Source organism: Amblyomma mixtum, chromosome 9 (genome assembly GCF_055824585.1).
Source record: "Amblyomma mixtum isolate Tamu chromosome 9, ASM5582458v1, whole genome shotgun sequence".
In the NCBI taxonomy this organism is placed as follows: domain Eukaryota; kingdom Metazoa; phylum Arthropoda; class Arachnida; order Ixodida; family Ixodidae; genus Amblyomma; species Amblyomma mixtum.
Window position 1 is genome coordinate 59,380,796 of NC_143020.1, and position 13,046 is coordinate 59,393,841.

A 13,046-nucleotide genomic window follows, 5' to 3' on the forward strand; every position below is an offset into this window, starting at 1 on the left:
GCCCGATGTTTCGTCGTCCGGACGGTGGACGAGTCTAGCTCCCTGAATTTCACGAAGGACACCATGATCACATATCATGATGTCACCAATCATTTTAAACTAGAGAGGAGAATTTTGCCTCCTCCGGACAAAAGCCTGACTAAAGAACAAGAGGTTACGTGGCGTCGTCTACAGAAGAGATCAAAACGCACCCCATCACTCCTCGCGCACATTTATCCAGATCTTTAGAACCCAAACTGTAAACACTACGGCCAACGAACCACCTACGATCACATCCTGTGGGACTGCAAAATAGAGCCACCTCCGGGTGGTCTAGTTACCGTTCCTTCTCTCGAGCGGTGGGAGACCGCGCTAGCTAGCCCTAACCCCAGAACACAAATTTTGGCGGTGCAGTGTGCTGGCAAAGCCGTCGGGGGCTGCGTACTCTCGACCACTTAACGCGACCTCTTACCAAGCTCTTGCCGGCGAATACAATGTTTTACAATCAGTCAAGAAGGGATACGACGAAAGTGCCAATAGAATATCTATTGGCTGCGCCTTAGTATTCGCAACCTTACCTTTGGCTTTTGGATTCTGGTGTACGGAAGCGAGTGCAGTGAATGTAATTAATCAGCTACAAAAACTTTCTCTTTAAACTTCACACTTCGACTCTATCCGTCAAGCAAGGCTTCGCACCTAGGGGACTTTTTTTGCCACGATGGGTAAACTGTTACCTGTGAAGCCAACCAAAGCCGATTGATCTTTGGTTTGTTTGGTGATTTGATGCAGTATTTTCCTAGAACATACGTCAGCGGACAATCGAAAAGGGCACTGAAATATGAGACATTAAGGTTCTTGCCTCTCCTGAAAGACTCCGAGATTCCATGCTATGTGTTAATGCTGGTAATACTTTTTCATCGGTCTTGCGTGTGTCTCTGCGTCTCTTCGTTGTGGTTCGTCCCGTGTTCGCGCAACCTTCACCTGAAGACCCGCATGATGGATCGACACGCAGGACCACCTCGTTCGTCAAAGTCTCGGTTCAGTTAACAGTCTGCCTTGGTGCGGGGAGTTTACGTTGCGCAGGACCGGCTGCCGAATAGTAGGGCGTTCTGGCCGCATGTGTATGTCTCCCGCAAGTTTGACGGGCAGGTGGAGTGCAGTGTACGAAGATGTGAGAATGTGCGTCTGCGTTGCGGAGTAGTGTGAGTCTTCGTAAAGCATTCGGTAGCCCAACGGGATTGATTTCCATGCAATAAAAAAAAGTGTGGCGATGGCTTAGTGGTCTCAAGCAGCGTCGTGTAAAGCTGATCTTTTCTTTCCGTCGCGGGTCCCACTCCGAATCGTGGATATGCTTTCTCTTCCTGCATCTTTTTTTTATATAGGCAAATATGGACCTTGGTAAGGCTGCAGGTCAACTTCAGACAGCGGACAGGTGACAGTGTAATCGAGGTAACCTAAATCTTTCTAAATAGACTTCTCCAAGATTCGCCGCCCGCGCGCTAAGCCATATTGGCAAAGGTATAAAGAAGGCACCTAAACGCCGGGATACATGGGACGTTTTTTTCGACGACATTCGCGCGGCAGAAAACGTCGAGGCGGCGCGACACCCGGCTGGAGATACAAGGAGCGTTGAAGCGGTGGCGCGCCGCCGCGTATCCCTCGACGCGGAAGCAAATGTGATCAACAAGTGGCAAACACCACTGTGCAAGGAGGTCTGTGAGAACAGCGACGCTGATCATTCGGTTAAAATCAGGAAAGTTTCACTTCGACACCATTGTACATATTTTAGCACGCGCGCTTAAATATCTATAAAGATTTGCGTGCTCGAATGCATGCCGTCGCGTACCCTTGGACGCCTGCTGGGCCGCGGACACCAGCGGCTGCGGTTGTCTTCGACACATCCGCTTCAGGGAGGGAGCGCAGGCTCCAAGATCCAATTCGATCGAAGATTTTGATCCAAGATTCGGCCGTGTTCTGCAAAAAAAGCAACATTTCAAGTCTGATGAAGCGTTTATTTGCACGACAATAACAGTTCCGTGCCGAAAACACTGCGTAGCTCGAAGGCCATGGCGGCCATGTTGGCCGCGGCAGGCAGAGGACCAGAAGAGCGGGCTTTCTGCGCTGCTGTTGGCTCGCTGCAGCCGCCGCTTCCGGTCTTACCGGACGCCGCGGGTCAAAATCTAGCCGGTCCAGATCGGCGGCGGCGGGTGTTTTTCTCGACACCGTGCATCAAATCTGCGCCGTCGGGCGAAAACCGAGGACTCGCCGCAGTAAAAACGCTCCATGTATTCCGGCCTTAAAGCGCGACCACACTGGAGCCGCTTAGAAAGTTCTGCGTTAGAAATAGATACTTAACGTGATCAATTGTTCGAATAAAATAACGTGGGGAGAAAATTATTGAATAATTGTCTTCTATCCCCACTGCATTCAGCAAAGATGGAATGCGCCACATAAGTTACCCGCCGGGAAAAAAACAGAAGACAAATTAAGAACAAAGGGTTTGAAGCTTCAGTTCTGGTATATTCCCCTCACCTTTGAAGAAACATCGAGAACTCAGTGACCAAACTCGCTAAGGAAGACTCTATGAAAAAAAAAAAAAAAACTGGACACTCCAGCTAGTAATGTGTTTTCTGAACGTAATAATTAATGAATGCGCAAAATTTGCCTAACAAGTTTAGTTCACAACACTGGAAACATCAAGAACGAGCTACAAAACTCTTTTTATTCTCTTCAAATGTTTTAAAGGCGCCCTCACTTGACAGCTACGAGGAAAAGTGGAGTAGATTGGGGGAGGATAGGGTAGCTTCAGGTCAGCATTAATAACGCGGTTATGTCGTCGATATCAAGTCTGTTTGGCGGCAGTGAATTAAAAAGCAGCTAAATATAAAGAGAGCGCCTTTTCACCTCTCCTTTTGTGTTCCTTTTTCACTTTCCAAACATCCCTGACCACCTCAACTTGGTCAAAGAGGCGCTTCCTTGAATACATAATCTATTGATAAGATAAATGAAATGATGATGACGCCATAAAATAAATTGAGGCAGCATGCGGCGTGAAATTTTGCAAGGGACGTAAAACAAGACTGCGTCGGTTCACACTTGTTCTCTTGAACACGTCATTATTTTGGTCTTCCAAAGCTCTCGCACTGCAGCAGGGTGAGGCGGAGCGTTTTTAAATCAAAGTTTCCTTTCTTTCTGCATTTGTTACAAATATTGCGCAGCCCTTCACACCAGAATTGGCTTTAAAAAAATTCGAAAAATCATTCCTGCGCAGTTGTTCTAAAGCCACCCCTGAATAAGTTCAAGAAAACCCATTTTTAATACAAAGTTTTAATCTGCGCTTTCGAAGTTCCCTCCAATTTTTCATACTGCTACAAGACGGGCTCACCTGTTGTATCACCATCTTTTTCTCCCAATGTTTTCTTTAGATACGCCGGCTGCCAAATATTCCGGAAATGGTCCGTTCGGATCGGTGCATAAGGTCGTACAGTAGAGCTATTGGTGACCAGCTGCACCCGCATGTCAAACACTTGACATAGAGCAATAAGATCGTCTTTGCTTCGACAGGTATCGGAAGTTCTAACAAAAACAATTATTTTCGTGTACACGAGGAAAAAGAACGATTGAAGAAAGAGAGTGAAAATATTGCTTGCGAAGCGACAAATCAGCGTTTGATCACTGCGAATAAAAGCGTTTCGCTAAACCTCAAAGCAATAATTATTTTCGCACATGACTTCGTCATAATAATAATCATCATCATCATCCTCAGCCTCACTACGCCAACGGCAGGGCAAAGGCCTCTTCAATGTCTCTTCAATTAAACCTGTCCTTTGACAGCTGCGGCCATCGTATCCCCGCAAACTTCGCAATCTCATCCGCCCACCTGACTTTCCGGCGCCTCCTGCTACGCTTGCCGTCTCTTCGAATCCACTCCGTTACTCTTCAGGACCAGCGGTTATTTTTCATGAATTCAGCCAAGTACAAATAGCGAACCACAGAAGGAACTTAAGTTCCACCATAAATTAAAAGCGAAAGCTTTCTTTTCAGTAATTCCATGTTGAAGACCGGATTCCTCCTCACTCAAGGGCTGCTGTTGTGGTGGTGATGAAAAGTGTTAATTACTGAAATAGAGTTTGGGAGCCACACAGTGGCCCCGCTGCATGGTCGGCGTCGCTAGTCCGGGACACCGCATGACAATGCCCCGTCTCTCGCCCGTTTCGCCAGAGCCCTTTGGGACTCAAGCGAGGAGCAGTTGAGGAGGGCAGTCTCCCATGCCTCTCTGGAAGGGGTAGGGGAAGGAGGGTGGTGGGGATTTTGAGTACATGCCCACACCATGTGGAAGATATCACAGGTCTCCCCACAGGGCGGGCATCGCCCATCCGTGTTTGGGTCGTAATGCTTTAAGATTGCAGGACAGAGTAGAGTGAAGAAGGATGGATAACTGGGCGAGTTTGTACTGATACATCGTGGGAGGGAACAGCGTGAAACAAAACGACGGCCACAGTAAGAGGACACAAAGACGAGCGCTGATGTGTCCTCTTACTTTGTCCGTCGTTTTGTTTCGCGCTGTTCCCTCCCACGATGGACAGAGTAGAGTACCTGTCTGCAGGCGCCTTAAAGTTCGCTCCTCCGTCTTACTCAGCCTCTTTGCAGGGGCCGGGAAAAGACGGTGGATGTCGCTATTCAGCCTTACAACGCCTTACAAATTCAGCCTTACAACGCCCGTAGTGAAACTTTAAAACATTCCTTCTACCCTCATGCAGTTGAAATGTGGAATGATTTGCCAATGAGTGTTGTGGAACAGAGTGATGTGCATGAATTCGAACGATCTCTGGATAACCACCTGCTTGAAAGTGCCATTTGATGCTTGGCTGAATGATGTACCGTTTCATACTGATGTATTCAATGCTTGTGAATAGTGCTGTTTTTCTATGAAATTTTTATACCCTCTCTGTAAGGACCCTCACACGAGGGTTGACAGTATTGTTAAATAAATAAATACATAAATAAGTAAATAAATAAATAAATAAAGAAACATATAAATAAATAAATAAATAAATAAATAAATAAATAAATAAATAAATAAATAAATAAATAAATAATGCGTTATAATTTCCCTGAATCGCAGCAGCGGCTGGTTAGTCTCCGAGCCAGAGGAGCTGGGATGAGGAGCCCGGTGAATAAGCACTCGGGCAGCCGCGTCAGCGGCCTCATTACCTCGTAAGCCCTGGTGGCCAGGAGCCCAAATGATTCTTTTGGGTGTTGGATCAGTGGCAGTCCGTCTTAGAACACAAGCAGCCAAGGGGGAGATCTCCCCTGCCAAGTAATGATCACATGCTTTTCGGGAGTCCGTAATGATGATTCTCGAATTGGCGTGGGCGGCAGCAAGCGCTATCGCTACTTCCTCGGCTCGCATTCAATTCGGGGCTCGAAAAGAGAGTCCATCAACGTGCATTTCCTGGTGAACGACAGCGGCCGTGTAAAATCCCGTGGGCGATGGCCCTGCTACGTCTACATAATATACACCGGGTCGGGAGCCGTGTTGTCTCTCAAGAGCCCGAGCCCGCGCTTGTCGCCTGCTTTCGTGCATGTCGGTGTCCATGTTACGGGGGAGCGGGGAGACCCAGAGCATATGGCGCCACAGTACTTGGATACGCTCCGCCTCCTCTGGACTGCAGTCGTGTTGGATGTGTAAGCTGTGAAGCACCATCGCATGCCGTAGAGGTAGCATGTGTTAAACCTGTAGGTGTGTGTCTTAAGCTCGAGAGGTAAGTAAACAGGGTGAGAACACTGCTGCAAAGACGACCGGGTTTATTGGTATCATTGCTTTGTTCAAAAAAATGTTTGGTGTCTATATAGACTCTTAAAAAAACTCTTATTACAACATGATTGGCATCTCGGACACATTGCCTTCCCAGCAATAACGACGAGCAAGAGAGATAGCTTAATCAATGATGAAAATAAAATGACAGAACCCGAACAAACATTGCCTGGAAATAGGCTCCATAGGGACAAGCAGATGTATCACACGAGAAACGTCTCCAGCCGGACGTCTAGATCATTGGAAGCTAAAATTCAACGCGATTTAAGTGGGTAAAGAACCGAAAGAAACGTATTTGACCAAAGAATACCTTTTAACCTCTTGGGACTGGGCCCATCAAATAATGGTTTAGCGAATTTCATTCCTTAATTTTTTACGGGACCACGCTGCAGAGCTGCCAGTCTCAACTGCAGGCGAGGATCCACCAGTGCGGAATCAAACAGGATTCCATAGGTGTTCAAACAAAAAGATGAAAATAATGCTTCTCAGGACTGTACCGGTCGTTTTCTAAAGCTTGTTTACTGCTGAGGCAATTTTCCAGCGCTGCTCGCCCGGTTTACCTCTGACGAAAAGCACAACCGGTCACTTCATAGTCCTTCCTTTTCTACAAATCGACTTTAAAGGATTGAGAAATAAAAAGCAATTAGTTTACTTCACTAACTTGTTAGGAGTACGCCACTTCTACACATTCAGTAGAATGTTTCTATTTTTGTCTCTATATTAGTATAAATTTTTTGATCTTAAAAGAAGTTTAACTAGAAAAAGATTTTCTGAACATCTCGGAACAGAAAGCAGAAAATTGAGGAGAAAAACTACTCATCATGCCAAACGTCCTTGTTTTCAAACATTAAATAGAAACAAAATGTCACGAAACAAGTAAGAGCAGGAAAGGCTGCTTGTCTAGCAATGGTGAAATAGGACGTCGGTGTACACCTCGGGTATAAAAGCGCGAATGGCAAAGCGCATTGGTTTAAAAGGTCACCGACTTAGCGAGTGCTTTATAGAAGTGAAAAAGACGCGGGAATTACGTTAATGCTCTACGGCGTTCTTCCCTCCAAACTCACTCACTTCGTCAGGTTTTCCATTCTTAAGCACTCAAGTCCTTTACTGACTTTTCTCTTTTCGCTGTAGCTATGAAAGGCTCGGTGGGACGATGTGCCGCTTGCAGCACCGGTGTTTTTCATTTGTCGGGTCCGCGCGCTGCAAACTTAGGCCAGCCAAGAATTAGATGAGGAATCTGTTCATTTGGACACGGCCGGGCAAAGGCGTGATGAACGAAAATTGGTTTTCAGGAAAGTAAGTTTCGCAGTAGCTGTCTCATATGTCTCCGTGGACACCCGAACGGCGCCGTAAGGGAAGGAATAAAGGAAGATCGAATGCTGAATGTTCTTTCTCTGGGTTGCCTTCTTCAATAGATTTTTATTTTCTCGGTCGCCCTGGCACTATTAGGAAATTTTAGAATGACGTTATACTGGTATCGTATAGCGGGCTACTACCCCCCGCGAACGACAAATGCGCATAAGCCCAGAGACCTCAGCACTGCATGCGCTGTTGGAGAGGTTGCAGGCAGCAGTGTTATGCGATAACGCACAACTGAGACTGTACGGTGCTGATGCATGTGATGGTAGCGGTGAAATGATTGCTGAAGGAGTGCGGAGAGTGATAGCTTACTGAGTAGTCTGGTGAGAGGAAATTACAGCTAACGAGGGACATATCGAATAGAAAGGTCTGAACCTTGTTTTACTTAGATATAAGGGGTGGACGTGCGAGGGAGTTTCTCACGTATAGACACTTCGGCGTAACCTGCAGTACGGCGGAAGCAATGTTATAGATTGTATCGGTTAATGCTTACGCGAACGCTAGCTACAAACATCGAGATGTGACGTAAGCAAGATGCGGTGACGCCACTTTCGCCGGTTGGGGAAAGGAACTCGGGGCATGGTCTAAGAATTGCAAGTGAAAAGTTTTCAAAGGAGTTTGCGTTTTTATTTACAGTGCAACTACGAGGCCGTTCCTTCGTTACCAAAATATCCAAGTGCATTGTAGTGCAGGCTGTGGAAATTTGAAATGGCGTGCTCGTGATTCAAGTATGTGTCGGCAACTTCAAAATCCGGACAGCCCAGTGTAGGATCTATAGCTATGTTCAATCTACAGCACCTAATGGGCTTCGCAAAGTTTTTCCCGCATAAACTACTTATCTATGTAGCGTCAGACATGGTGTACTACTTTTGCAAGGAACATATTTGTGCAGAATGTGCGCTCGGCCGCTTTGCAGCCATAACACAGCCCACGTGACAGCTACAGAAGTGTGTGAGAAGCTCCATCTGGCCTTGAGAAGCTTTTTCACTGCGCATGCACACATTTATGTTGCATCTGCCCTCAAGAACTTCATAATTGATTGATGCGGGCATCATGCGGGCGTGTCCACTGTACATCCTCGGAATGGCTGAGTAGGAGTAGGGAGCCCGATTTGAGATTTCCACAGAGTTTTCAGCACGGAGCCATCACCTTTGTTTAGGTTTCCGCCCTGCAGCGGACGAGGTTGAACTTGAGAATTTGAGTTTAGTATCCCTTGCAACGCCGACAAAGGACCCCAGTAGGACTGAATTATGCAAGCCGAAGTTGGACTTAGCCACTTATTCCCTACAGGGTGACGACGCAAGTATTAGAAGCGTTGCCCCAGCCTCATTTGCGCACGGCGAGCCCATAGGGGCAAACAACGCGGCCTACTGGTAAATTAGCAGCTGTGTTCGTCATCGGGTTCTCCTTCATGCACAGCTTCTGCTTTAGACGATGCTCAGCTAAGTTTCCGGCAAGAGCAGCGAAAAGCGAACCATCCTTAAGACGAACCTGTTTTCACTGCAAAATATCGATAGGTTTCATTCGGCGAAACAAAAAAGAAAATATTCATAGGTTTCCCACCACATCCAATGCTGGTTGAAGTGGCAAACAGAGGCGTTGTTTTAAATCAGTGCTATGGCACGTAAATTTGGATTTTCTTTGCGTCTTCCCCAGAATTCTCCCTCGGCTCGGCGAATTCGCGAAGAGCTCGGCGCTCACGCACGTGAATACCGGCTGGGCTCAAAGCTTCGCTATGACACCCTTACGGAATATTCACGACTTCTGAGGCATTAAGCGTTACATACTGGTGTTTAGTAATGCTCAAGCGGTTTATTCGTTCTACTTTGACGCATTAAGGCCGGGATACATGCGACGTTTTTTTCGACGACATTCGCGCGGTAGAAAACGTCGCGCTGGCGCGACGCCCGGCTGGAGATACATGAAGCGTTGAAGCAGCGGCGCGCCGCCACGTATCCCTCGACGCGAAAGCAAATGGGATCAACAAGTGGCAAACACCACTGTGTAAGGAGGTCTGTGAGAACAGCGACGCGGACCATTCTGTTACAATCAGGAAAGTTTCACTTCGACACCACTGTACAAATTTTAGCACGCGCGCTTAAGTATCTATAAAGATTTGCGTGCTCGAATGCATGCCGTCGCGTACCGTTGCACGCCCGCTCAGCCGCGGACACCAGCGGCTGCGGCTTTCTTCAACACATCCGCTTCAGGGTGGGAGCGCAGGCATTCCGATCCAAGATTCGGCCGTGTTCTCCAAAAAAAAAAGCGACATTTCAAGTCTGATGAAGCGTTTATTTTCACGATAAAAACATTTCCGTGCCAAAAACACGGCGTAGCTCGACGGCCATGGCGGCCATGTTGGCGGCGGCAGGCCGAGGACCGGAAGAGCGGGCTTTCTGCGCTGCTATTGGCTCGCTTCAGCCGCCGTTTCCGGTCTCACCGGACGCCGCGCGTCAAAATCTAGCCGGTCCTGATCGGCGGCGGCGGGCGTTTTTCTCGACGCCGGGCGTCAAATCTGCGCCGTCGGGCGAAAATCGACGACTCGCCACGGTAAAAACGCTCCATGTATTCCGGCCTTAAACCACAGAGTGTGCTGGAAATTAGCTGACAAAGAAAAGGCCGCTCGAGCTGGGTGTCGGTGGCCATTGTGGTATTAAGCCGAGGACACAATCTTCATCATCATCATCATCATCATTCGGCAGTGGCTTCGGTTCTATGTCGCAGTGGCGCACAAGAAGACTGGCGCTCGCAAACGCCTGGAGCCGATCAGTGAGCACTCTTTCCCCTCCAGTGCGGACTTCGTTTTTCTCTTTACTTCGCATGCTTCAGAGGACCAGCCTGATGACGTTTTGACCTCGGCGAACTTAGCATCAATATGTCTACGTCTAAACTGTTGAGGTTTGGAATTTATAAGCAATGAGCAAACAAAAGCATTTCGCAGCACTTTAAAAAATACAAGAAGGAAGATTTCAGCTTCTGATTATTTACGGAGAGCTACCTCGACGTAATACATCGTACTCATGGCAGGATACGTAATGAAGAAAATACGAGCGCATTAAAATTAGAATCTTGAATAGTTTGCTTCGTAGAGGTTCTTGCATTGTTTCGGTTTTCAAGAGACAGAAAAATGTATAGTCAAAAATGGCGCACAACATTGACGGGAAAACACGCCACTGCAAGGTTAGTGCAAAAAACGCCTGTTTCAACAGTTGAGTGTTAAAAGTACTGGGAGCCGATTACGCGGAATCTAGTAGAGGCTTTTTGTTCGAGCATTTGCTTTTCTATTCAAGCGTTACTGCACGCCTTAGAGTCTCTGGCGTAATAACTTTCGGTTGCTAATTCTCGCATCAATGTGATTATGTGCCTTGCAGATCTACTTTAGGTCAGGATTTCCTGAAAAGCCTGAAGTCAAAAGAATCAGAAGGAACGTAATGAACAAGACGCTGTCTTGTTTATTACGCCAAACTTAACAAACCTTAGGGACCCTTTCCAGCGTATTGCTATGTACTGATGCCATTTCTTTGTGCCTATGTTTTCGCGTACTTCTTTCAACCTGGACTAAGATCGAAGTTGAGCAATATTCAGCACGACATAAGAATATTTTATTCACCGTTTACAAAGGCCAACACTATCCACAACTGGTGACATCTTCAACTCAGATGTAGCCCATACACAGTGCGGTATGTATCTGGGTGCCACAGCTTCCCAGAATTTGTGCAACGGACACTGTCCAGAACTTTAGAACTGATTTGGGCGTTTAGTGGAAGTATGTATATTTACTGCATGCTAAAGAAGACATGTACAGCCTTGGACACGTTTTGTTGCAGTTACGGGGTGACGATATTTGCATTCTACTACACTGTGCAATTGCTAGAACATGGTAGATATACAAGCGATATGCTGACAATGAACGAAACAAGCGCCTCGTCTCGTTGGCGATAAGTGCTCGCGTGGCTCCATGGAAGCTCTAGAGAGTTGGTTAACGCTTCGTCAGTTCTTGCTAGGGTGTGCAACCTTCTCTATATTGTTTAAACTAGACACGCTTACTGATTCCACGCATGCATAATTGATACTTGAACATCGCGGAACACAAAATCTTCCGTGAGCGGAGAACTCTTACTTCCTTTATTACTCGATTTCCAACTTTCAACCGTATCTCTGCAATGGCAACAGTTGAGCGAAAAAAAAACGAACAAGTAGAAAAGATCATTAGTCGGAGTGCATGCAGTTGTCAGCTTTAACGGTGCTACACGAACCACTATTTTCCCTCGTCGTGCAAAACACCGACCAGGCATAATAGCATGCATGCGACCGGTGTACACCGACGGAACAGGGATAAGATAGACAGCGTAAAGCATTCCACGTGGATGAAAACTCTGAACAAATGCATGCAAACACAGCGACGTGTGAGGAGGGGCGGAGCAAAACGGCGGTATCTACAAAACACACCAGTTCTACACGTAGGCTACAACTACGATCGCTGCTGGTTAAAGCTGGCGCGCTGTTGCTGAAGTGAACCGAAAATGGTATTATCAGCAAGAAATGTTTGTTTGCTTGTTCATTGGGGTTTAACGTCCTAAACCAACTCAGGCTATGAGCGACGCCACAGTGAAGGGCTCCGGAAATTTCGACCACCTGTGGTTCTTTAACGTGCACTGACATCGCACAGCACAAGGGCCTCTAGAATTTCGCCTTCATCGAAATTCAGCCGCCGCGGCCGGGATCGAACCCGCGTCTTTCGGGTCAGCAGCCGAGCGCGGTAACCCCTGAGCCATCGTGGCGGGGCTATCAGCAAGAAATGAGACGGGAACTTCACTGGAAGCAAAATACGAAACTCTTCGCAAGGCGAAGCTCAATACAAGCTTAAGTCATTTTCAGTTCGATCGCACGAAGATACCTTTTCAGAAGTGTTGCTGAAACTCGCTCTCATATCTAATCGAGGAGCTAGTATGCTGGTGCTTCTTTGTTGCCACCTTAGTTTTCTTGTTCGTATGTCATTAGTTGCTGATAGTAACTCTCGAAAATGGAGGAAATTGACCCCAGGACATTCAGCTTCTGGGACGATCACGCAACCCTTAGAGCATAAAATCACGCTCCTGGTTGGAGAATTAAAACCAAGATTATGCGTTCCCTTACGACTGCAAGTGACTGGGTAGGGCAGTCATTAGAAATGAAGAAAAATATTAAGAAGAGATAAAAATAAAGAACACATTGCTTTCGAATTCAAAGTACGTAAGTAGTGTTTATTGCCCTCCGTGATTGTTATTTTTAGGTTGTGTACTTATTATCTAACACGGGCCCAGAAAAAAGGCTGCGTGCCAAACGACAGGCAACGCACAAACTGTGGACCTAGGCAGCCATTTTCGGAAGGATCTATCTGAATTTTTTCAGCGGAGAAGCGCATTTACACTCCAACCTGCGTTCTTGGAGCGTTAGTAAGTCCAGCAGAAGTTGCGATGCTCCAGACGCAGAAAGTTTAACTTGCATATCTGTAGCGTCATAACAAATAAATCTCTACAGTGTAGACGTTATAATATTTATAATATAGCGGTAAAGATGACACGTATCTAATGTAGCCGAGAAGATTGTGACGAGAGATATATCATAATTTGAATGAACATCCATAAAAGTAAAAATTAGAAATGACTAGTGGATGCGAGAAAGTAAACAAGAGTTAGGAGCCGTCCATAAAATGCAAAGAAAAACTAAATACTAAATACTAAATACTCCTCAGCTTCTAGATGCCTGATATCCAAAGTTTACACACATCTACAAACTCACAAATCCTTTCCAAAAAAAAAAAAAGGCTAGAAGGCGATCACTGAACACGATTTCAGACTATAAACACACGCGTGATCACTTCAAAATGTCCTATATGCATCAGTCTCTG